Source organism: Urocitellus parryii, chromosome 2, assembly GCF_045843805.1.
Source record: "Urocitellus parryii isolate mUroPar1 chromosome 2, mUroPar1.hap1, whole genome shotgun sequence".
In the NCBI taxonomy this organism is placed as follows: domain Eukaryota; kingdom Metazoa; phylum Chordata; class Mammalia; order Rodentia; family Sciuridae; genus Urocitellus; species Urocitellus parryii.
Window position 1 is genome coordinate 70,026,470 of NC_135532.1, and position 27,400 is coordinate 70,053,869.

The 27,400-nt window shown below is 37.0% G+C and overlaps 1 pseudogene; it reads right to left on the bottom strand.

The window, feature by feature from the left end:
- LOC113201509 (bifunctional 3'-phosphoadenosine 5'-phosphosulfate synthase 1 pseudogene) overlaps positions 1–16,384 on the bottom strand; it is a 65,359-nt pseudogene extending 48,975 nt beyond the window's left edge.
- Positions 16,385–27,400: the final 11,016 nt, after the last annotated feature.

The window sequence follows — 27,400 nt, forward strand, 5'->3', positions numbered from 1 at the left end:
TTTTTCATTGTTTTCAACATATTGATGTCATTCTAGTTTTGTAAAATAATGCAATAATATTACATTCCTTTTATAGTCTAAATATCCTGTAGATAATCCTTTCTTATGGATTTTTGAAAATTTGTAACTTGAGAGATTTACACTGAACTCAGTTACTGATATACTTTAAGAAAGGAATTCTTAATGTCCTTAACTTGCATTCTTTTGTATTGGTGTCTATAGTACAGAGTCTTTGCTGTGTTTTTGTTTTCCCTTTTTGACCAGCTTAAGGTGATTTATAATTTACTGTTTCTTTTCCTTTTGTCTTCTTGTATACATCTTGTATATTTCAGTTCATATATGAATATTCCTTCAAACATACAAATTTGTAGATCTAGTAGCATTGACTTTAATTCTTAAAATATTGTTATTTACCCTTTTTTTTTTTTTTGCAAAAATGGACTTTATTGGCTATGGACAACATCCAACAATGTTGTCTATAACTTTTCAGTTAAGTCAAAAGCAAAATGAGTAAAACAGATCCTATAAAGGAGGATCTCACATATCTGAATTGTGCAAATCAATTTATCATGACTTGCAAAAGTTTCTGATAAAACTATGGAGCAGGTTGGGTAATGTATATGTTGATGAATTAGTTGATTACATCAAACTCCCATAGTGCTTAAAGACACACTGGCCATTTTAAGAACTGTTATCTGGTAATTTAGTCTTTAGACACAGTGCCTAGCAGATAAAATATCAATAAATAAATGAATGAAGAGTATGTTTCTTGTGTGCAATGCCTGCTTTCTGGAATGATTTCTGACCCGCTTTTGAAATGGTTGCTAACACATGGACTTCTTTTGAATAGTCTCAAAGGTAAGAATAATACTTGACCCATCATGTTTCTTTTATGAAGTGCCTGTTCAGTTCCTTTGCCCATTTAGTAATTGGGTTGCTTGGCTTTTCTGGTGTTAGTTTTTTGAGTTCTTTATCCTTGAGACTAATGCTATATCTGAGGTACAGGTAGCAAAGATTTTCTCCCCTTCTGTAGGCTATCTCTTTATGTTCTTCGTGTTTCCTTTGCTGTGAAGAAGCTTTCTAGCCTGATTCCATCCCATTTGTTGATTCTTGATTTTCCTTCTGGTGTTTCAGGAGTCTTGTTGAAGAAGTCAGTTCCTCGGCTGACATGATGTATATCTGACCCTACTTATTCTTCTGTTAGGTACAGTGTCTATGGTCTAATGTCTAAGTCCTTCATCTACTTTGAGTTGAGTTTTGTGCAGGGTAAGAAGTAGGGGTTTAATTTCATTTTGCTACATATGGATTTCTAAGCAGTTAGAGAAATGCAATTTAAAATTACACTGAGATTTTATCTCCAATCAGAATGACAATTATGAATACAAGCAATGATAAATGTTGGCAAGGATGTTGGGACAAAGGTACACTCATATATTGCTGGTGGGATTGCAAATTTGTGCAACCACTCTGAAAAGCAGTATGGAGGTTCCTCAGAAAATCTGGAATAGAACCATCATTTGACCCAATTATCCCACTTCTTAGCATATACCCAGAGGACTTAAAAATCAACATATTACAGTGACATAGTCACATCAATGTTTATAGAAGATCAATTCAGAATTGTTAAACTATGGAACCAAACTAGGTATCCTTCAACAGATGAATGAATAAAGAAAATGTGGTATATATACAAAATGAAATATTACTCAGCCATAAAGAAGAATGAAATTATGGCATTTGCTGGGAAATGGATGGAACCGGAGAATATCATGCTAAGTAAAATAAACCAGTCCCCCAAATTAAAAGGCTGTATATTCTTTCTGATATGTGGATGCTAACTCACAATAAGGGTGAGCTGGTAGGGAAGAATAGAAATACTTTTGATTAGACAAAGTGGAATGAAGAAAAGGAAGGGGTGTGGGAATAGGAAAGACAGTAGAGTGAATTGGACATTACTTTCCTATATGCATATATGAATACATGACCAATGTAATTCCACAGTATGTACAACCAGAAGAATGGGAAGTTGTACTACATATATGTATGATATGTCAAAATACATTCTACTATCAAACATAACTAATAAGAAGAAATAAAAAAAGAAAAAAATAATGCTTGAAACTTCAAATATATTTCATAAATCCTCAGAGCATATTAATATAGTAGCATAGAATATAATTACTGGGTGCTAGGGGGAAAATTGTATTTAGATAGTAGAAAATATTCAGCCAAATTTCTAATTTAATTTTATTTTTCTTTTGAAAAGGTTGAGATACAGCCTTTCAGATAGGGCCATGATTTCCAAGTAAATAAACTTAATTCCCAAACATATGCTTCCAATTTTTTTTCATGAATATTACTAAGTGCAGGCATTATTTTGGAAGCTGTCCTCTATGACTTTTTTCTTAATTACTCTTTTTATTTTTTATTCTATCTTTCATTGTGTATTATCTTTAAAAATTAATGCAGTTTTTAAGTGGTTACGAATTTTCAATGACAGGATTCTAAACATTTTAATTATCTTTTTAATGTCTAAAAGAAGGTACTTCCTAACTTTAAATATAGTTTTAAATTAAGGCAGAGGAAACAAAGTTTGAACTAAATATCTTTTATTGTTAATTTTGGTTTGACAGCCTGCAGCTATTATCTAATTATAGAATGCTTCCTAAAAGAGAAACTCATTAGTATGTGACATATTAAGGTACATTCTTCATGTTCAGCAGCGCTCCTGTGAAAGGAATCTTTCCAGTAAAGATATACACAGTGTTTTGAACTCACAAGTGCTTTAAATACACTCAGCTTGCATGTTTGACTACAGAAGTGTTTCCTTCAAAGTAAACTGGCAAATCTACCTTTTCAATTTTTTCTTCCTTCCTTCCTTCTTTCCTTCCTTCCATATTTTTTTTAAACTTGGGATTGAACACAGAGGCATTTTGCCACTAATCTACATCCCCAGTCCTTTTTATTTATTACTTTGATACAGAATCTTGCTCAATTGCAGAGGGTCTGGTTAAATTGCTGTCCTGGTTTAAATATGAGGTTTCTCCCAAAAGCTCATGTGTAAGACAATGAAAGGAAGTTTAGAGGTTAAATGACTGGGTTATGAGAGCCTTAACCTAATCCCTAATTGTGGTATGTTAATCCACTTAGATGGATTAAGTAGGTGATGACTGTTGGCAGGTAGGATGGGGCTGGAGGAGGTGTGTCCCTGGGGGTATGGCTTTGGGGTTATATTTTATTCCTGGTGAGCAACTCTATCTGCTTTCTGATTGTTCTGTTCTGAGCTACTTGTCTCCTCCGCACCCTTCTGCCATGATATTCTTCTGCCTCACCTTGAGCCCCAAACAATGAAGTCAGCCATCTGTGGACTGAGACCTCTGAAACCATGAGACCCACATAAACTTTCCCTCCTTTAAAATTGTTCTTGTCAGGTGCCCTAAACATACATCAGAGAAAAGATGGCCTCTTCAACAAATGGTGCAGGGGAAACTGGAAATCCATATGTAGCAAAATGAAATTAAACCCCTCTCTCTCTCACCCTTGCACAAACCTTAACTCAAAGTGGATCAAGGACCTAGGCAGGAGATCAGAGACCCTACTCCTAATAGAAGAAAAAGCAGGCCTGACTTTTCACCATGTCAGCCTAGGAACTGTCTTCCTGAACAAGACTCCTAAAACACAAGAAGTAAAATCAAGAATCAACCAATGGGATGGAATCAGACTAAAAAGCTTCTTCACAGCAAAGGAAACAATCAAGAACATGAGGAGAGAACCTACAGAATTGGAGAACATCTTTGCTAACTGCACCTCAGATAGAGGATTAATGTCCAGATTATAAATATATAAAGAACTCAAAAAACACCAAAACCCAAACAATCTTGTTAATAAAGGGCAAAGGACCTCAACAGGCACTTCATAGAAGAAGAAATAGGATCAATCTACAAATATATAAAAAATATTCAACATCTCTAGCAATTAGAGAAATGCAAATTAAAATCACTTTTTATTCTCTTACCTTATCTTAATTTTAAATGACTTTTTAATTTTATAAATATCAAAATCAAGTGTATACTACCTTAAAATTCCTTTAAAAGGGAGTCAAATAGAAAAGCCAAAACAATCTAAAATAAATTCTATATAAATGCCATGGTCACCAAAAATAAAAAATAAGTAATAAATAAATTTTTAAAAAATTGTTTTTAGTTCCTTTGGTCACAGCAATGAAAAATCTGGCTAAAAAAGTTGCTGAGGCTAATCTCAAACTCCTGCCTCAGCCTCCCAAGTCACTGAGATTATAGTGATGCACCACAGCACCCAGTTCCAAAGCTTCACTTAAATATAAATTTTAAACTTCAAACAAATGTATCACCAATAGGTTAGTCATATAGTTGAGGCTTCCATGGGATTTAGAAATACATGAAATATCTTAAAAGTAAAAAGTATACATTATATTCACATATGTTTTAATAGGCTATGAAGCAGATTAAAATGATAATGTTTTAAGCCTCTATGATTTTATAGGAGATATTAATTTATGTTTAAAATTATGCCAAGCTGGGCATGGTGGCACATGCCTGTAATCCCAGAAACTTGGGAAGCTGAGGCACGAGGATTGAGAGTTCAAAGCCAGCCTCAACAATTTAGTGAGGCACTTAGTAACTCAGTGAGACCCTGTCTCTAAATAAAATACAAAAAAAGGATGAGGATGTGGCTCAGTGGTTAAGTGCCCCTGGATTCAATCCTCAGTATCAAAAAAAAAAAAAAAAGTATGCCAAGATACTTCTACTTCCAGGAAAATGAAGACTTATTTTTCTTATTCCTTCCATTAAGTATGATTGAAAATCTTGAACATGTATAAAACAAACACAAGAGAACTTTGAAAGGCAGAAAGGTCTATTTGGACTCCAGGACCTGAGGCCTGATACAGTCTTGTTTCTATGATGTTCTTTCTGCCTCCTGTTTTCCAGACTTGGAACTGAAACAGACAATTCCAAAAGGTTATGCACCGTGTGGTTCCACCTAAAACTTTCTTGAAGTGACAGAGGTACTCATTAGTGGTTGCCAGGATCTAAGGAGGGTTTGGAAGGGGACAGAGGAGCTAGTGTGGCTATGAGAGAGATTGTAGTTATTTTTTAATGAACCAGTTTGACTGGGTTAAGGGATGTTCAAGTGGTGAAGCCTTTTATCTTGGTGTGTCTGTGAGGATGCTTCTGAAATAGATTAGCGTTTGAATCAGTAGATAGTAACAACAATCCATCCTCCTCACTGTGGACAGACACCACCCAATTCATTGATAGCTCTGACTCTGATAGCACCCATAGAACAAAACGGTGGACAAAGGATGAATTCTTTCTGTTTTGGAGCTGCAACATTCTTCTTCATTTGCCCTTGATCATCTGAATTCTTGGTTCTCTGACCTTTGGCTTCCCACTAAATTAGTGATCTCCTGGTTTCCAGCTTCCAGATAGCATATTGTGGAACTTCTGGAGCTCTGGAATTTGGAATCTCATGATCAATTCCTATAATTTGTCTCCTCCCCCTCCCCTCCACATACACACACACACACACACACACACACACACACACATACACACACACATACACGCGCACACACACACTATTGGTTCTATTTCTCTGGAAATAATGGAAATGTTCTACAATTTGTTACTATTGGGAGAAACTAGGTAGTAAGTACAGGATACCTCACTGTGTTATTTCCTACAATTGCACATGAGTCTGTATTTAAATTAAAATTAAATAGTGTAATATGCCCAAAGTTAAAATATTTCTTGAATGGAATCAGATACCAAAATTTCTAGAACAAAGAAAAATTTCCCATTTCTACTGATTCCTTTACGTTTTTCTTTTATGAACTTTCAAACAAATACCTCCAAGGTTTTCCCTATATTTGAAATGCATGGGAGATAGGCAGAGATTTGGGGGTCTTAGAAACTAGGAAGACTATATTTTAAGATCCCTCATTCAATTTTATTTAAGATTTAGGACGCACTATCTGGCCAAATTCTTTAGGACATTTTTCAAATCCTAAGTCTCAGTTGTTCATCTTTCCTTCCAGAATTAGTTTGGAGCAGTCTGTGAAAGGCACACACAGAGTCAGCTATTACAATAAGGATGGAGGAGAAGGTAATGCAGTAAAAAAATCCAAGCTGTTTTATTTTTGTCTGTTTGTTTTTGAGCCAGAGCAGTGAGTAAAATTGAAGAAGAATTTACTCTCAGTTTTCTTGTATCTTGGGACACTACAAGGAATTACATAGCTTTTATTATGAAATAAAATTGATGATAAGTGAGTATGTTAGGTTATAGAGAGACAGAAACTTTATACTAGGAATGAATTTTGAGAGTCATTTATTAGGCAACTCTAATTTAGTGAACCTTAATCATAAAGTTGATCTTTTTTTAAAACCAAGAAACAAACAAAGAAACATAAACAAAATAAAATGCTGAAAATGTTCCTAGAGAGTGGATTTGAGGTGTTCTTCCCACAGACACATGAAAGGTCACTGTGAGGTCATGGAAATGTTAGTGCTCTTGACGATAGCAGCATTAAGTTTTATACCTTAAATGTATACAATAAAAATAAATTAACAAATGAACTAGGAAAAATGTTAAAAAAAACATAAATAAGTGACAAGGCTATAACATTAATTCTGGCCCATGGGATTCTTCTCATTGTGGATAGAGTAGAGAAGGTCCAGACTGAGTTCCAGATTCAGGGAATCAGTTTTCTGGTTGTAACCTGGACTCACATCTCAGATCATATGCTGGGCTCTGTAGTCAGGCCTCTGTCCCTCCTGTCACCTCCCACAGCACAGTGTTTCCCCTAAATATGAGGTCCTCTTCATAGATCTCCTTCTTTCATACATCCCTCATACCAGTTCTTTTTAACACTGGGTCCTTCTGGAATCATCATTGTCTGTACGAATTTCCAGATACCCAGGTTATGTCCACCTCCATAATTCCAACTCGTAGAGTTTCTATAGTACCAGTGCATGAGACTTAAAAATATATTGTATCATTTTTTCCATGCATATAAATTTTATATTCACAATTAAATCCTATATGTGTTGGGAGAAGGATATATACACTAGTATTAGTCCACTTTCTATTACTATAATGAAATACCTGAGATTGAATACTTTATAAGGAAAAGTAGCTTACCATTTTGGAGGCTATAAGTCCATACAGCATGGTGCTAGCTCTTAGAAAGGCTCCCTGTCATTGTGCACACACAGAGGGAGAAACTCCATTGTGAAACAGAAAGCCAGAGATAAAAGAGATTCACTATTTTATCACAATTTTTAAAACGGAACTAACCAGGATCCCATACAAGCATATCAATTCCTTCTGAGGGTAGTGCCCAATGATCCAATCACCTTGCACTAGGACCCGTGTCATAAAGATTGAACCTCCTAACTTTGCCACCCTGTGTACCAAGCCTCCAATAGAGGAAACCTTGGGGACAAACTCAACCCAAGTCAAGTCACAGGAACACTTGTCTACTGAACTACCTCTGCTTATAGATATAGACTCTGGAGTAAGTCTAAATGAATTCCTTGCTCTGCCATTTACTAATTATGCAAATGGAAAACTGTTCTTGGAAAAATTGCTAATTTTTCAATGTCTTTGTGCCTTATCTGTGTGGATGGATGTAGGAATAATTGTGTCCTATACCTCAATATTGAATCAACCTAAACATGCACAGTTCAGCACAGCACCTAGTCCATTGTGAAGTCTCAGTGAGGATTACCTATTATCATCTCTTCTCAGAATTAGTCAGCAGGATGTGGGAGAATCTTTATTAAGCTTTATGTAATTAAAGGTATATCATAGATATGGAGGCTGTTCACCCAAACATATGTTCTTTTTTTCTTTCTGGGTCTTCAGCTGAACCCTATTTTTCTATTTTTTTTCCTGGGATTGAGCATTTACCAATAGAATGTAGAGGGGGTGACTAGTGCCATTTCAGGCCTGACTCATTCAAAATTTCCCAATTGTCATTTATGCTTCAGAAATGACTGGAACTGAGATGATATGAGACATGCCTAGAAGCTACGTAGTACAGGTGGCAGAAACATTATCATCTTAGTTACCACAACAAAGTGATTATTTTAGTCAGTTTTTTCACTGCTGTGACTTAAAAGAACTGACAAAAACAATTTTAGGAGGAAAAGTGTATTCTGGGACTCATGGTTTCAGAAGTCTCAGTCCATAGATAGCCAGCTCCATACCTTGGGGCTTAAGATGAGTACATCAAGGTGGAAGGGTGTGACTGAGAGAAATGGCTCACATGATGGTCAGGAAGCAGAGAGACTAAGCCCAGATCATCAAATATAGACCCCAAAGGCATGCCCTTAATGACCCACTTTCTCCAACCACACCCTAACTGCCTTCATTTACCACCCAGTTAATCTCTATAAGGGGATTGGTTTACCAATTGGGTTAAGGCTCTCATAACCCAATAATTTCACCTATAAACATTCTTGCATGGTCTCACACATTAATTTTTAAGGGACACCTAATGTCTAAACCCTAAGAGTTACTGTTCACCTGGTTACCTATATCATGTTTAAAAAATAAACTGCCATGTAGTAAATCCATAATGCACATCTTGGGTCTGTTTGTTATAGCAGTTGAAGAAGCAGCTTGGCATAACTAGATGCCTCTCTCTTGGGATCTCCATCTATTTGTCCTCTTATTTGGGCCTTGTATTTAAACAACTGCTTGTACTCTCTATCCATGACATTTCTCTATGCAAGGCAGATCTCATGGTATTCTAGTTGTATTTGAGTTTAACTCTATTAAATATGATCACCTCATTTGTATTTTTTGTTGTACAACCTCTGTTTTAAGTCAAAGCAACTCAAAGCCCAAACACTACCTCCAAAATTTGTTTAGCATTTCTCAAATTACTTGATGGTAAGAGAAACGGATGTATATGTATATGTACTTGTATGTTTGTGATTTGGTCATGAGGTTTTTTTAATACAAAGTAGTAGAGAAGTGTGTGTGTGTGTGTGTGTGTGTGTGTATAATACAAAGTAGTAGAGAAGTGTGTGTGTGTGTGTGTGTATAATACAAAGTAGTAGAGAAGTGTGTGTGTGTGTGTGCTGGAGAGAAAGAGAGAGAGAGAGAGAGAGAGAGAGAGAGAGAGAGAGAGAGAGAGAAAATATAAGTCTCCTAGCACAGAGTTGGATGAATTCAATAAAATGTAAATTTGCAGATGAATTGAATAAAAACTATGCTCTCTTCCCTCATCTCCCCTAGCTGAAGTGTTCTCTGAGATAACAGAAGATTGTAGGTTGGACGACGCAGGTGCTCCCGAATGTTCTCTGTTCTTGAAAGCAAACTTACTTGCTTATTTATTTCTCTTGATACCCTACTTTGTTCCTTCAATAGGCTTGGGTTTATTTGAGGTGGTGGGAATATAAAGAAGCATCAGTGCATGTGATATTCTCAGGGAAGTTGTGGGTACATCTACTCATTTTGGGATTTCACTGAAGGAACTGCCTAAAGGTCAATTTATGGAGCATTTCTATCTGATTTTGAAATTTCGAAATAAGAAAGAAGCGAAGAAAAAGCCCTCGGAATCATGCACAGTGAACAAAAGTAAGTTCTTCTCAGAAAAAAGGAAACAAAATCTTGGGTTAGCACCAGAAGTGGATCTTTCCTTAAGAGAGAGAAATTTGGGATCCCATCCAGCCCCACTGTGGTTTGGGAACTGAACTCGCTGTCCCTTAGAAGTGGAGTTACATGAGTTGTTTCTGTGAGCACCTGGAGTATAATGAAGTGGCCCTAGGACTGCTGCCAATGACTCAGTCCTACCATGTTGGGGTAAACCATGCACTCTGTGGCTGCAGGTTCTGGGATGACTGCTGTGGTGTGAGCAGGACAGTATCTTGGTCCAAAGGTGTGTTCTGTTGCTTGTGCTTTTTGGAAGATGAACCATCAGCAGCCACCAAAGCAAAGGTTGAGCAACAGCTTCCCTATTTTTCCCAACTTCCCTTCAGAGCATCTCCACCCAAATTTTGCAGATGGTAGTATTTGTGGGATGACTTTGCAGATGGCCACATCAGGGCAAATTTGTGCATTTATGAGTTCCTGTTTGGTAGCTGACAGTGCTGAGGAGAAAGAGAAGTGTCCTGATAGTAAGGACAAATCTAGAAACAAAGCATGACTTTGCTAATTTTTTGAGGGTTGACCGCAGTTTCACAGTTTGTCCTTCATTTGGTTAGTATTCTCCATATGACACAGCAATTTTCAACCATCTAAACATTGTTTTAGAATTTCTAATGCCACTTAAAGTTGCTAAAATCATAAGACTAAAGCTTGATGTCTCCTGATCTGGAGACAAGTCAAGTACCAGCTGCAGAGGAACTTTTTAAAAAATTCAGCAACTTGGTCATGAGGTTTTTATAATACAAAGTAGTAGAGAAGTGTGTGTGTGTGTGTGTGTGTGTGTGTGTAGAGAGAGAGAGACAGAGAGAGAGAGAGAGAGAGAGAGAGAGAGAGAGAGAGAGAGAGAGAGAGAGAAAGAGTGGCAATCTTGTTTACAACCTAAGTTTGGATGTGCATTTCTTCTTTAATAATCCTTTCAATTTTCTCCTTGGTAATTGTCTGAAGGAAATAAAAACAATCCCACAAAATATGATGTATAAGCATGTGCATCTCAACACTTTTTATAAGAGTTCTCAAGGGGTAAAAATCTAAGATGCCTACAATACAATACTGGTTAAAATAATCATATTAGATTTATGAAATAGGTTTAGGATCAATGTAGCCTAATAGCTCTTTGCAAAAATCAATTTTTAGAAGCATTTTAAATGGAGAAAATGGTAGCAAACCAAAACTATATATGAAATGGTAAAATGTTATAAACACATAATAGAATGTTTATAAAAATATAATTGTATAAAGGTTCTTTATTTTATCAAAGAAAATGTTATCCCAGTGGTAGCAATGCTTAACACTTCATGGTAGGATTATAGATTTTCTTCCTTGTATACAGTGTGTGTGTTCATGAACATGGTACTTCTGCCATAATGATAAAGTTAAATTAAAATATTATAGATTTCAGGGTAAGGGGGAAGCCTTAAGCTATAGAACACAAGCTCTTCCACCCAGTAAGTAACAAAGTGAATCAAATATCAATGAACAAAAGCATAAAGTTTACCCAACAACCAAACAAGAAAAGGGGAACAACCACATGCCATCAAGTTTAGAGTATGGTAGTGGAGTCAAAATCACAGTCTTGCCTGGAGCTGAGTGCAGTGACTCCTCTCTTCACCCCAATCCAGAAGCATACAACAGTTGAATCAACAGAATGCTCAGCATTCTCATTGAATCTGTCTCTATGACCACCAGACTAGATAGAAACAAGTGAACTAAAGATTCTCGGATGAGAAAATTATTTTGGGAGGAGTCAAGGACAAATCCGATAGAGATTTGTCAGCAACAGAGCCAACGGAAATGAACCAAAAAAAAAAAAAACCTCTGGAGAGGCTTGAGATTTTCCAGGACTTCTCGATGAATTTTGGAAAAAATTTAAAGCCCCAATGGACTTCCTTTCAGTACTCAGATCTTTTTCCAATGATGTAAAATGATACATACACGACATTTAAGAAAATCCCCAAAGAGAGAGCCAGGCTGGTGACCTACCTCTTCATTTCCACTTTGCTCCTGCAATGCTTGCCAGTAACTTCAGGCTACAGAAAAGCAAAGTAATGATTCAGCTCAGACTTCAAGGTGGCCAGGTAGTTTAGAAGGAAAAACAAGGTTCTAAATTCAGGAGGGTGGGTATCAAGAAAGAAACTAACATAAAACCTAGATATAGATTTGGATAGAGTTACTCATATCAGCCAGAAAACAGATGCAGATTACACTACATTAAAAAAAAAGAAGAAGAATTATTAGAAGAAGGAAGAAGGAAGGAAGGAGGGCTGGGGATGTGGCTCAAGCGGTAGCGCTCCCCTGGCATGCGTACGGCCGGGGTTCGATCCTCAGCGCCACATACCAACAAAGATGTTGTATCCACCGAAAACTAAAAAAAAAAAAAAAAATTAAAAAAATTCTCTCTCTCTCTCTCTCTCTCTCTCTCTCTCTCTCTCTCTCTCTCTCTCTCTTTAAAAAAAAAAAAAAAAAGGAAGGAAGGAAGGAAGGAAATCCCATAGGACATATTCTGGAAAAATATGTACTCTGACGATCAAATACAATTTCCTTTCAAGAAAATTTTAGTAATAGTTTAAATAATTTAGTCATAGTTTAAGTTGAAAAATAAAAGGTATTTTTGGTGAACTGAGTATATAACAACAGTATTACAGAAATATTATATGAAAAACACCATGAAACAGAATAGTGGTTGAATACCAAATTGCTGTTCTAGAAAGACTTAAAATAAACAGAGAGATTGTTAAGGAAAAAGACAAAAGTTAGGAAGAGGATGATTTATTTAAAGTCAAAGATAATTCAAATTTTCAGTAAATGAAATATAAACAACATTCAAAGGAACTATAGAATAAGATTTTTTTTCTCCCTGAAATGCACAGAGAACTAAATCTGTAAGATTCAAATAAAGATAGTATATTTTAGGAAACTTACATAATCATTGTTATCATCATCAGGCAACTTACACTGAACAAAATTTTATTTAATTTGTTGAACTTCAAGGATAGAGCAACTTTCAGGCATTAGACAAATAAATCAAGTCATTTAAGAGTAAAAGTAAAAAATAGGCAGTGGTTTGGTTTCTTAATGATAACAATCAATTCCAGAAGACAATGGAAATTTCCATCCCACTTTCTCTGGCCAGGGACTTCTTAACAGTGAAATGAAGATATCTGACAGAGATTTTACTTTTGTGTAGCATTTAGAGAGTGTATGAACCAATGGTACCAACATGGATTGTTGAGTAGAGATAGACTTAAAGAAACAACTAAGTTTTTCTATGAAGCCATCACATACGTTTCATGTTCTTATATTAATTTGATTATTCTTTTCCCTCCATAATCTACGGCTGTATTCATAATAAGCTTGAGCAGAACTATTTAACACAGAAATCAGCAGATTGTTGGCAAGATCCAATTCTTCCTCAGGTCAACCATTTTCCATAAAATGTGAATGGTAATATAATATATAGGTTTTATGTTCTCAGGTGACTCTCACTCAGTTTTCCAGTACTGATATTTGATCATCAATATCAGTATTGTAATAAGACTTACTTACATGGAGTAGTTGAATCTTACCAACAATATCAGTATTCAACTATATAACAGTATGACCACTGTACAATTTAGTTACATTACAGGATAAAATCATTAAGAAAAAGAGGCATTTTCTCTGCCTTCTGAACAGAATCTACATAATAGAGGACAGCATATTATATAATAGGTAGTTATAAAATAGAGGCTATTTGTCTCATAAGCTTACACTGAGACTGATTTTCACTGTAAGCTGTACTATAGATGGGCCCATCTCTTTCCTAGGGAAAACACAAGCAGTATTTAGCAAACTATTCTAGAGATTCAGGCAGTGATAGTATATTGATGTAAATTACAAGTGCCTTCAGAAAATTTCCACAATCTCAGAGGGCTATAGGTTCCTATAGTTTCATATGCATATTGGCCATTTGTACATACTATTTTGAAAATGCCTATTCAAGTTTTTACTATTTTAAAATCATATTAGTTTGCTTTTGCTCTTGAGTTGTTTTGAGGTCCTTATATATTCTGGATGTTAATCCCTCATCAGATGCAGGTTGGTCATCTCTTCAACACTGTTGATTATTTTCTTTGCTGTGCGGAAGCCTTTTACCTGGATGTAATACCATTTGGATGTGACACCATTTGTCTTTTTTCATTTTGTTGCCGGTATATATGAAAAAATGTTCATAATCACTAATCATCAGAGAAATGTAAATCAAAACCACAGAAGTTACTACCTCACTTCAGTTAGAATCGTTACGATCAAAAAGACAAAAGATCACAATGCTTTCCACAAGCATGTGGAAAAAAAGGAAACCCTTGTCTACTAGTGTAAATTGCTATAACCATCATGGAAAGCAGTATGGAATTTCCTCCAAAATTAAAAATGGAATTACAGTGTGATACATCAATCTCTCCATTGAATATATAGCCACAGGAAATAAAATCAGAATATTAAAGAGACCTACACTCCCATGCAGCAATATTCACACTAGCCAAGATATGGAATCAGCCTAGGTACTCATCAATAGATGAATGGAAAAATAAAATGTGATATATTCAGGAATTAAAAAGAATAAACTCCTGTCATTTGTGACATCATTAATAAACCTGGAGGACATTATATAAGTGAAATAAGCCAGACACAAGAAGACAAATGCTTCCTAATCTCACTCACAGTGGAATTTGAGAGCTGATCCCATAGAAGTAGAGTTGGCCGAGGCAACGGGGAGAGGTTGGTCAACAGGTAAGGTGGTACAGTTAAACAGGAAGAATAAATTCTGGTTTTCTATCACAGAGAAAGATGATTATAGTTAACAACAGTGTATTATGAATTTCAAATACAAGATTTTGAATATTCTTACCACAAAGAAATAATGAATGTATAAGGCGATGGATACTGTAATTACCCTGATTCAGTCATTACACAATATTTACACCGTCCCTCACAAATATGTACAATTACTATGTGCAAATTAAAAATAAAATAAAACTTAAGAAAATTAAATATAGGGCTGAGGGTGTAGTTACGTGCTAGAATGCTAGATACTTAGCATGGGTGAGGCCTAAATTCAGTCTTCAAAACTCCAACTCCCACACAAATAGAAACTATAAATATAAACATAAACGAAGGTTACCATAGGAGTTGCACATTAGCCCACAGACAGGCAGAGGGCCATCGCCCCGTTGCCACTTCAGCCTCCATCTGTATTAACGTACTCAAGATTCAACTGGGTGAGAGCACAGGCCCTTTCTTAATGTTCAGTGTTAACCTTATCCAGCATTATTTGCTACATCTTCTTGACTCACTTTCCTAAAGCCTCCTTACTTTCCAGGCTGACTCCTGTTATTCTTCACCTTCCTCCTGGAAAAGTACTTTCTTTTTTTTTTTTTTTTTTTTTTATTGCTGGTAGTTCAAAACATTACACAGTTCTTAATGTATATTTCACAGTTTGATTCAAGTGGGTTATGAACTCCCATTTTTACCCCGTATACAGATTGCTGTATCACATCAGTTACCCTTCCATTGATTTACATATTGCCATTCTAGTGTCTGATGTATTCTGCTGTCTATCCTATTCTCTACTATCCCCCCTCCCCTCCCCTCCCCTCCCCTCCCCTCGAAAAGTACTTTCTTTAATCTACTTATTCTGCTTAAAATTTTTTCTTTGTGAATTCTACTACTCAATAAAAGCAAACCCAGCTTGTTCCAGGATACCCACATTGGTACTTACTTACCCCTCTTCTGGCCATTTTCTGCCTTATGGGCCAGTGTTGTGTATTTACCAAACACGTTGTTACCATTGTGTCTGAGTGCAGTTAGAATACATGCTTCACACCCACACTAGAGTGAGATGTGTGGTCATCACACCTTGATGTAATTGAGTTTGAGTTTGCCAGGAAGTCAATCACAAACCTTCCTTATCTCAGAGTGGGATATGCCTTAAGGGTTCCGCCACGTGAAGCTCACTGCTTTAATCCCAGGAGGAACCCTGGCTGGATGATGTATTAACCGGCCTCAGTTTGTCATGTGAATCATCTTAGCACTCAAGCAGTCATTCATTGTTTGCTTTTTGATTTCTGACATTTATCTGATACTATTGTCATAGACATAGTGTATGGTAGCACTCAAGACCTGCACCGAGTCCAAATCCCTTCTGACAAATTATGACAGTAAGCCAGGGAATTTAGATAACCTTGTAGCAGTACAGTAAATGTCAGTTGAGATCCTTCTCATTTGAAGGTAAACCATATTTGGCTCGTTTTTGAGATGATGGTAAAGAAGAAAGCATTTGCAAGATTAGTCACTGAGCACCAGTCTCCTTTATCCTGTTGTATTTCTTGTGTGATTGAAACCATGTCCAGAATTGCTGAGGCTACAAGAGGGATAACTTATCAAAGCCTTGATAAGCTACTGTTAGGTTCCCTGAGCCCTCTACCTCTTTCACAGGCTGTTCAGGACTATTGTTCCGAGAATTCCTTGGTTTCAGGGCTGTAGCTTGTAGCATGTCATTAATTAAAGTGGATATCTCTTTTTGCCTACCAGGTATCCTATATTGTTTTAAATTAATCACCTGTGTGGGCTCAGGGAGTTTTAGTGGTTCCCATTTAGCATGTCCAATTAAGACTCGCCCAAGGGCAGCCTGACATGCCTTCTGCTTCACCATATTAGGTAGGGGAAACAATTCCCAATTAGGCGTAATATCATCTCAGTAACATATTCAGGTAAAGGAGACCACCTCACATAAAGTTTGTTCAAAAATCCCAATTTTTAAACTTTCCCCTTAATCCTGTCAACTGGTGTATGATAAAGGACACAGGTGAATAGAGATGGAGAGGTACAATTTCAGACGGGGGGGGGTGGTTCAGTTCAGGGGCTTCTTTCCTGTGGAATTGGGGCATGGTATCCTCCTAGCCTGCCGCCCCACACTTTGGGAATTTTCATGGAGACTTCATTTCCTACAGATGATCAGTTATTAACTAAATTTCTAGATCCACTTTGCCTCTGAAGGATGGACAAAAGAGGATCAAAAATTCCATGTTTCTAACCAGAGTAGAGCCTGTTTGGTGACCAGCCCTGAACCAGGAGACCACCAAGAACCTCCTTCTTAGACCAAAATACTATCCTATTACCCAGGAAATTCCAAGGGATTTAGAAGCTCTAGGTCAGGAACTGGGGTCAAAGAACAAATATTAGCAGAAAGATGGTTCTAGCAACCCTACCACTCAGGAGATTATAAGGGTGTTTTAGTCAGCTTTTTTTTTTTTTTTTTTTTTTTTTTTTTGCTGCTGAGACTAAATGACCAACCAGAACAGTTTTAGAGGAGAAAAAAATTTATTTGAGGGCTCACATTTTCAGAGGTCCCAGTCCATAGACAGCTGTCTCTATTCCTCAGGGCGCGAGATGAGGCAGAACATAATGGCAGAAGAGTGTGGTAAAGGGAAGTGGCTCACATGATGATCAGAAGTAGAGACTCCACTCTCCAGATACAAAATATATACCCCAAAGGAACGTCCCCAATGACCCATCTCCTTTAGCCACACCTTACTATTCACCTTCAGTTACCACTCAGTTAATCCCATCAGGGGATTAATTCACCGATTGGGTTAAGACTCTCATAACCCAATCATTTCTCCTCTAAACCTTCTTGAATTGTCTCACACATGAGTTTTGGGGGGACACTTCAGATACAAACCACAACAGGATATTAGGAGTTCTATGTCAGAAATGGGGAGCAGAGACCAATATTTCACGTTTGATTTCTTAATGCTAACTATTAATTCTGGAAAACAATGGAAAATTTTCCACCAAATTTGGAGGAAGAATATGTGACTTCAAAATAGATGTTTGACATGAGGAAAGCAACTTACTTTATTGACACTTTACTTTCCAATGTAATTGATTAAGATTTCAAACCTTAAAGAATTGACAAAATAAGAGGCTGAATGAGATTATTTTTTTTTTTGTTGCCGTAGAATTAAGACAGGAATGCAAAATGAAAAACAAGAATTGCTAGAGATCCCACTGTCAAGAGAGAAAGCAATTCCTTGCTCCAGCCAGCAGTGACCAAGTGGCAGCAAAACCAACACAGTCTCTAGCAGACAACCTTTCTCGACTTCTCAAGAAGAGGAATCGGAAAAGAGAATGACCCTGGGACCATGGGCCTTGAGGGTAGTTTAGTATTAGAAATGAAAAATTTTATTCACCATCTTATGAAGCCCAAGAAGGGTTCTCCTATTGTGTGATAGGAAGTCGTCCTTCCAAATTGTAGAAATCAGGCTGTCTACAAAGAGGTTGAAACTGGTTTCTGCTCTCTAGCTGGAAGCTTGCTGAGCCATGAAATCTTCAAGGCCATCATGTCACCCTGGTCGAGTGGAATAGAGAAGGTGAAGAAGGTTAGCCTTATTTGGAGTTGCAGATGTTTGCATCAAAGTCCCGGTGACTGTTGTTTTGGCAGAGATTTTAGGAGATTCAGTGCTTATCCCCCATACTAGCATTGGCAGTACCCTTTCTTGGGTAGGAAAGGATTCCCACCCCTGCCACTCCATAACACTAATAAATACCAGTAGTTCTTATGGTGCCATAGAAAAGACAACCGACTGACTTCAGAGGAGAAAGCTGAACCTCAGAGTTAACGGAGAGGTCATCACACAGCAAAGACAATGCTTACTAAGAGAAAAGAACCAAAGCAAGATGGGTGGTGTTACAGACAGACAGGAAGCAGTGAACTTGGGGTCATCTCTGAAAAACCCAGTGGTTAAGCAACCCTCCATTCAATCTCTGGTATCGGAAGAGAAAAAAAAAAAGGAGAAGAAAAAAAGAAAAAAAGAAATGAAAACCACATCCATGATCTCTATTGAGACAGCACACCACCAGAGGCCACCAGCACCCACGGAACCACAGCACATCAGACAATACCAGAGATGCTGCCACAGCACTGAAGACTGTTGCCCCCTCTTTCTTCTTTCTTCTTCCCCCACCAGCCTCAGCTTCTCTGCTCACCTCCTCCTCCACCACTACCACTACCATTCAGGGTCCTCCTCCCCCTCCCTTTTCTTTTACTGCTCCTCTTCCTTCTTCTCTTTGATATGGGTATACTAGAAAGAAAGAACGTCAAAAAGGCTGTGTGAGATGTTGAACAGAGGTTTGCAAGTGGAGGGCATGGGGGAAGATGGTAAAAAGGCAGGACAGATCCTTGGGGTGCTGGGCGAGAGTCTTGTGGTGGAAGGCTGCCAAGCTAGGCTGAATGTTTAGACTCCAGCTGTATGAGCAGGTGTTCCCACATTGGATGCTGTTTACATCTAACGGAGGACCATTTAATCCTTAAAGAGATTCGGGCCTAAGATTCTCTTTTAAAAGTTAATATACCTATCATTAGTCTCCATTCCTTAGTAAAAGGATTTAAAGCAACCCTTTTTAAAGAAAAGAGGAAAATTGTGGGAAATTCCAATGAAAAATGCTAATTTCTGAGCAAACATGGTAGTACACAAATATTTTCCCTAAAATTATACATGACAGGATATAGCACTGTTTAGATGGCTTCATTTTTTAATTTGTTTTTTGAAAAATTCTGCATATTCTAGCATAATTTTTTTGTAATTAGACGAACAGAACAAGAGGAAAGGGTTTGAGCTCCCTAGTGCAACCTAGGTTCTTACAGGTTCAGATAAAGGCGATATGTGTATCTATATTCTTATCTCAGAAACATAGAAGAGATAGTCTGCCAATCATGTCTGTCTATAACCACAGATTTTATTTAGGAAAAATAAAGCAAAACCAGAAAAACCAAACCCCAAAATAAATATAAAAATAAGATAACTTAGAGGCATCCTGATACAACAAAGCCTTTTTTTTTAAGTTCTCTTTGTTACTCTAATTACATAATGTAGACAGCTCTCCCAGAGACTCGATAGCCCTCAGCCATAAACCCTGCTGGTTTTAGGGAAGTGATTAATTTAAATCTGTAACTTTCCTCATTCCCTTTTAAATGGCCTTTGAAGCACTTTCCTGAGGAAGCTTAAGAGCTCTTACAACTCCCCTTGCTGGCAGCAAATAGGAACTGCAGCTTTCATTTGGGAGACAGGTCTGTTTATCTTGAAGGTAGCAGCTGAACACAACATCAACTTCTTATTTTCAAAACGTGACACCTTCCTTTTCTGATTTCTAAAAAAGTTTGAACCACAGATTAAAAAACATGAAAAATAATAATAAAATCTCCTGGAAATACTATTCCCCACAAGTTAGACCAACAATGAATCTTGTGTTAATGTGTTTGATACATTAGTTAAAGCTTGGAAAATTTACATTTCTGAAATCTGACCCCAGAGATGACTGATGCTCTTTTAGACTTTTTTTTTTTCAGGCCGTATCTCTGCTTGCTGCTGTTCTCTCTACAGACCCTATCTTTGTGGCATAGACGGGAGGTTTGCCTTCAATTGGACTTCTCCCATGCACTTCCCAGCCTTCTCACTGTTCTTGCACATGGGCAGCTGTGATGTGTCACTTAAAGTCCACACACAGAGGAGCCTGCCCATGACCCCCAGCTGCCTCCTCTGCCACTGGAGGCATGCAGATGGTCCAGATGATAGTGTTCCTCAGCCTCACGAGACCTAAGCTGAGGAGAGTGTCTCAGTGTCTATTTTAGTATTGGGTGACAATTACTTTCATAACCTAAATGCTAGTTCTTCTACCACTATTTCTTAACTAAAATAATAATAATAATAATTCTAAAATCTTTCTTGCCTGTATCATTCAAAATCTGAATAAATGAAAATTCTATTTCATTTTATTCAATTTGAAGTTTTATAGTTCCTTTCGTTATTTTTAGAAACAAATATTTTTTCAACTTCACATAATCTTCTTAATATCCCTTTACTTTTTCATCAACTTCTGGCAATACTTCTTATCTATCTCCCACTTTAAAGATGAGGGAATGAGTACTTTGGTCTTTCTCTGCAAGGGATCTCTTCCTCCTCAAAGTCCAACTTGCAGTACACCTTTACAGATGATTAACACTGACAACCTTTCCAGTAATACTTGCCAAATCTTCCATACCCTGTCTGCTGAGAGCCATAGCCAAGTAGGAATGACGCATGGCAATTTCCTTGTCAGCCTACCCAATGTTGCTTAGAGGGAGGACTCTCCATTGTGGAAATGGGCTTGCCTTGGACCCAGGTCATTTGCAATGACATTGCATGAATGTTTGAGAGTTTTGATTTGAAAGGTGACCTTGCTCATGGATTAGGGTGGCTCCAGGTTTAGGGTGGATCCTGCTGGATTAGGGTGGCTCCAGGTTTAGGGTGGATCCTGCTGGGAATAGGGCATATCCTGCTGCCTCAGGCGCCTGCTCCTGGAGTTCCCATGGAGTTCTCATGGGGTTCTGAGAGTATTTGGTATGCAGAGCCCGTGGAGGGTGTGGATTTTCCCAGAAAGTTGCCTGTAGAGTGCCGGTGAGAGTTTGGGAATAAAGAGTTGCTGTTTGAATCTACAAGGCTGTGAGTGGCTCCTGATTTTGTGCCCAGCCAGACTGTGGCACCTGTCAATACCCAATGATAAGATTTTAGAATCAACAGTTAATATTTACACTGGTCTGCTCATACTCACATTATTAAGTGATGGGTCCAGTTGTTCATTCAAATCACTTTGTGCTCCCTAAGCCTGTTGTCTTCGATTCTTGGTCACTTTAAGAAAACTCTTTTAAAGTCAGCTCAGTTCTTTTTTAAAATCCTGCATCAATTATTAAGTTCATGTCACATTTAATTTGCTTTTTATCTAGACAATGAATTTCATGACCAAGATTTTCTATTTGTTTTCTTTAAGATTTTTAATTGCCTTTTTTTTCTTAAAACTTGTGCTGGCCCTATTCATTATATCCTGTTTCTCCCCCCTTGTTTTTCTTATGCATGTTCTAATCACACTATGAAAATATTAGAGTCCTTCTGAATATCTTTATTTTCTTCAGGGTCTGTGTTCTGGTTGTTATTTCTTTCTTGCCACTGGCTTGCCTCCCATGCTAGGTGATACTTGGCTATCCATTCCAGGCTCTTATAGAAGAAAGGTACCTGAAGTGAATATTCCCTGCTCTCGGGTTTTCAACTGAAGTTCCAGCCTTCCAAGGCAGTGATGTGTGGGGGCTGAGCCAACCTCAGTGGATGGCTGTGATCCCTGCTCAACTCTGTGCATATAAGTACAGTCCCACCCTTTCTGTGAGAGGAGGGAACAATGACCACAATTTATTTTTCCCACCTGAACAAGCCTGTTTTTCTAACTCTAGGGTTAAGAGGCTTCACTTCAGGGGAAGGGAGTAGAGAACCAGCTCTCTAAATTTCAGGATGAGAAATATTTTCAGTGGTTGGGGAAGTAACAACAACAACAACAGAAAAGCCATCCTTAGAGGGAGTGCTAATTCCCCAGGCTCATCTTGGGGTGTGCACACAGACTATCCATAAAAATCTATTGACTCCCTGTTTCAACTTCATTTCCCTTTCTTAACCTCAGTCATCTGCTAATTCTGAACTCAGGGTCTCTTGTGGGTTCTGCTAGACAGACATTCCTCCTGCTATCTTATTCTAGGCTGGCGTTTTTCATTTTAAAGATTCACTTCCATCCTCTCTTTCTGAAAATTTTTGAAATGTCTGTACATTGATAACAACTTTTCCAGCTATCACCTTGCTCTCTGAGCTCTTTGGGGGCACATCCTTTTCAAACGTTATACCTACTGTGTCTCAGTCCCACTCGCATTGGTGTTTCACAGAAGTGAAACAGAGGTGTCAATCATGTTGTCTTTCATTTCTCAGAGATATCGCATATCTTAGAATACCTAAGAATTTCTAGGCTCCAGTAGGAGTATCCATGTGAGGGTAAGAAGTAGAGGTTGCTATTGGAGGAGCCCAGTGATACAAAGGCAATGAACTCTTAGTGGCAATAGGTACTGATCATATTTTCAGCCTCATGAAAAGAAGTGAACCAAGCTAATTTGGGACCAAAGGAACTTTTTTTGTGTGTGGCATTTTTATTTATTCCTAGTCTTTTAACTGCATCTGTTTCAGTGTTTCTTTGTTTCTTTTATTTAAACCTTGCTTCTAAACACTAGGTTTTCTGACTTGGTGTCTCAAGAACATTGTTTCTTTTCCCCACATCTTTCTTTGTGGTGTTTCCACAAGAGAATTTAACTACAATTTTTGTCTTTTCACCACCATCATCATCATTGTTATGGTTACTTAAAGGATTGGATTTTTGGCCGGTTCCTATTTCTAACCTCTGAAAATCCCTTTGGATTTTTAATCTGCGATTCCCAGTGTTTGCCAATTTAGGACCATCTGCAAATTAGTTAATGTGCAGTTTAGCCTTTCTTTGAAATCCGTAATTAAGATGTAAAGTAAAACTGAGCCCAAGACTAATTCCCTGGGCTTCCCACTGGGACCTCTCCTGGGCACCATCACTCTTCATCGCCACCTCTGGTTTATCGTCTTCCAGCCAAATCTCAAGCTATTTCACTGGGTATATAATTAAGTTGATTTATGACAGTCACCAGATTAATGTCTATTTTGTAAAATGTTGTCTGAGATATATATTTATTTGACTTAGCTTTGTATTTACATATGTTGAAACATTTCATCCAAAGAACAGAATATTTTCAGGCTGGTTAACCCTGACATTTTCTGTTAGATGATTGCTTAATCTGGAGACATACTCGGAGAACCTTTTAATATTAATTCTACATTTAACTGCAGCCAAAGTTCAGCATCTAGAATATAATTACAATTCAGTGATCCTTTTCTTCTTTCTTCTTTATGACTTTAAAATAATTTTCTGGTACCTTTCTACCTCTTTAAAATAACAACAACAACAACATCTTCTATTTTAGTAAATTTATTCACTTATTCCCTGTCTAGCATTAGAAGAATCTTTCATTTTCAAGTCTTAGGCATTTTCTATTAGCTGCCAATTATCTGGGTTTCAGACTGACATTCTGATAATTAAATATTCAGGTGCACTGATCTTGCCACCAAGGGTTTTATGAGCATTTGAGAAATTTGTTTAAGTTTAATTGGGAAATTAAGCCATGGGGCAATGTTACTGCAAAGCTATACTGCTGTGCTCTGAGTACCTAGACTAATCTAGGTCAGAAAAGCACAATAGGACATGCAAACACCCCAAAGAACGCAAAATTGTGCTTTCAATGACCGCAAAATTACGAGAGTCTGTAATTTTCCCATTCTGGGACTTTGTCTTCCTTTGGTGTTTAAACCAGGCTCTTGTTCATAACCTAAATCTTCTTAATGATTTCTACCCCTGCCTCTGCCCTCTGGTTCTTTTCTCCCTTCAGAACTTACAAAGTATTTTATTACTTGTGTGTTTGCAAAACATAATGCTCTTTTCTCTGTAGTATCAGATAACATTCCTAGCACTCTGAATTAGACTCTGGTTTCTCTGTTTCTGGGAAATGCATCCAGACAGCAGTAAACACTTTTATTTCACTATAAATACACAACGTTTATGATGTATATGGGACGGTAGAATGATTGATTGTTTCTTCCCAGATGATCCCTAGCTACCTTCTGGCAGAGAAGACTAAATGAATGGGCCTTTATCACCTTGTATTTTTTTTACTAACTTTGCCTTGTTTGTTCCTTAGTGTGATTGAAAATTAGCAAAAGGTAAAGGAAAAGAAAGATAAAGGGTAGGAGTAGAAAGGAGAGGACAGAGGAATAGAAAGAGGGAGAGAGGAAGAGAGAGAGAAAAAGAGAGTATCTGAACACATTTCTCATCTTGAATTCAAACTTTAAAAAAAAAAACAGAACCTCCCGGATTCTTCTCAAGGAAAAATTTCAAAGCTACATAGTCACAGTTCCTCTGCTTTACTTTTTTGTAAGTAGAGCCATTAATGAAGACTCGTAAAATGCCTTAATAGGCAATTTTTGTGTCTAAGACTCTTGCGATCATGACCTTATAAGAGGATACAGAAGTATTGGCTTCACTTTTTAAGTATAAACCTTTGAACCAGGAGTTTGACTAAAAAAGAATTCTGTCAATGATGTTCCAAGTTGAGCTCTTTGTTGTCAATTGGGCAGCTACTTGTCTCCCACAGATTGCATGAGCTTCTGTTGTCTTGACTTTTGTTTATTATTGTATTCTTGTCTCTGAGTCTATGCTAGCCTTTTCTTCTAACTGCTATTTTGCATCAATAGTGACTTAGAGTAAAGTGTTTGTAGACCTAAAATAGAATGTGTAAGAATACTTAGACTGCTTTTTTGTTTCCCCATACAAATCATATACATCCAGGTGCATATATATCCATTAAGACATGAAATACATAATCTTGATATTATTTGTGTCTTATCAGGATCATTTTTGTTCTGTGTACATCCTCTCACTTCTTGGTTAAACCTTTTTATAATTTCTCATTTTTTTAGACAAAATGATAGACTGATTAGCGATGTTAGCAGTGGAGATAGCATTGGGGAAAGCAGAGTTAATAGCTAGATAGAATTGATTTACCTAATAAAGAGCCATTATTATCCATCAGATGGTTTGGGGCACAGAACTATGACTTTAAAGACTTTTGGACCAATGACATCAAAACAAACTACGATCTCACATTCATCTCAGTTTGATACACTATTAAGAAGACATACTTTTGAAACTATATGAAAATTTGGGAATCAACTGTTCCACCCTTTCAATCAAGAATAAGATAACTGAAGTTTGGAGAAGTAAATTTCTTAGCTAAAGCAGTACAGAGTGCTAGTAGCAGCTGCAGGGCTAAAATTGGGGTTAGACAGATTCTTTTGTTTTCCCTCAATGAGACTGTGACTTTATACCTGGGTAACTGAAGTGCTAAAGAAGATACAGCTTTGCCTTTTGAGAGGAAATACCTATAGGTCAGGGCCAGCCACAATACAAACCTCAGGAAACACAAAAATGGGAAAAAAAGCATTTGTTTTATACTTATGAATTACAAAGTAATAGGTAGATTGACAATTATTGGAAGTCTCTAGCTCAGAGATAAATTATCAGGATATAAGCACAAAAAATATACAACTGATGTTTGCTATTAAAATTAGCTATACAGAATCCACTATTTTAAAAGGGAAACAACTTAAAACATTAAAACAGTTTCCAAATATTCTCATCCTTTGCACTGCATACAGTTTGTTTAACGACCTTAAAATCTGAAAATTATGTTTTAAGAAATATCTGTTCTTCCACTGAAGAGGATATTTAAGTATAGAAGTCAACCATCATGGATGCCATTAGATGGCAGCATTGCACAAAACTATTGTTTCCATTTAAAGAAGAAAAAGATTATTTTTAAATAACAAAAAAAAAGTTAGTTTACAATACAGGTTGTATATATACAATAAAGATTTATTTATTGGTAGTAAGTTTTTAAAGTTAAAAAATAAAATGCAAATTGGAGATTCTGATACATGCAAAAGAGAACCTAGAATTGAAAGATTGAGAAAAAGCAATAAGAACATGAACATATATCACAAATAAAAGATCTATCTCAGGAGAATGATAAGGACTTTTGTCTGCCATGCAGAGTCTGTTACTACAAGTTGGTACAGGTTACACTGCAAAGTTTGATAAAAAAATTTTTTTTGGGGGGGGGATCAAGATTGTTTTACAGAAACAAATAATCCTGAAAGTCAAATTTAATATCATTCTATGATGTGTTTTCTGAATTAAAAATATATATATATATATACCAGCTATCATCAGATGAATGGAGGTTGATAAATTTGAGTTCTTAAGAGCTGTGCATTTACCTAAGTATTATTTTGTGTGATAATGACTTACCATGTAAAAATACCTCTTTAAAGAAAAGATTGAAGTTTAATAAATCTATTTTCATAATAATGCAGTTTATTTTTCAAGACATATGTTACCCTATACAAAATTTGAATATAATATATGGAATATAATTAGCATTTTTTACTTCCTCCTGTATGATATTAGTAAGAAGACAAAATTAAGGCTACCTTCAGACTTTTTACATTACAAAACCTTTGTATAAAATATGACAGCCTGCACACCTAAGTAGTATTCTACGCTGACAGAAGAATACAGAAGTTTTCTAAGTAGGACTGTAGAAGCTAGGAAGACTGCAAGACTCTACTTTTATTTTAAATTGACCCATGGCACATGTAAGGTTTGAAGAACACAACATACTTCTCCATCTTAACACTTTTCACTCCCCCATTCCTTCTTTTGTGTGACTAGCTTCTCATATAATGAGAGAAAAGTAGCCTATGGGGACCAGCTCAGTTCCGTGACATGTTTTAACAAGGTGAGATCCTCATTTATGCCAAGGACTTTTTGGCGCCTCAGTCATATCCTTTTAGAAACCTGGTTTGTCCAATATCCAGATCGACAGTAGTGCAGACACTGCTGCCAAATTGTAGCCACTGTAGTTGTCTAGATGAGTCCATCGAGTATTTTAGTTCACACCCATCGACTTTGTTATATTGAAAGTATTTGCTATCACTTGTGTATATGGAGATTTTTGAAGCTAAAAGCCTTCCTCACTCTTCCAGAAGAAACACACCAAGAAGTTGCCCTGTGTCCAGGATGCCTGATTCTTTCATGCTCCAGGGCATATTGTTATCACCAGCTGCAGTCAGGGGGAAAAAAGCATCCCCACCCCTGTGATGTAATACTGTACAATTAGGCACAT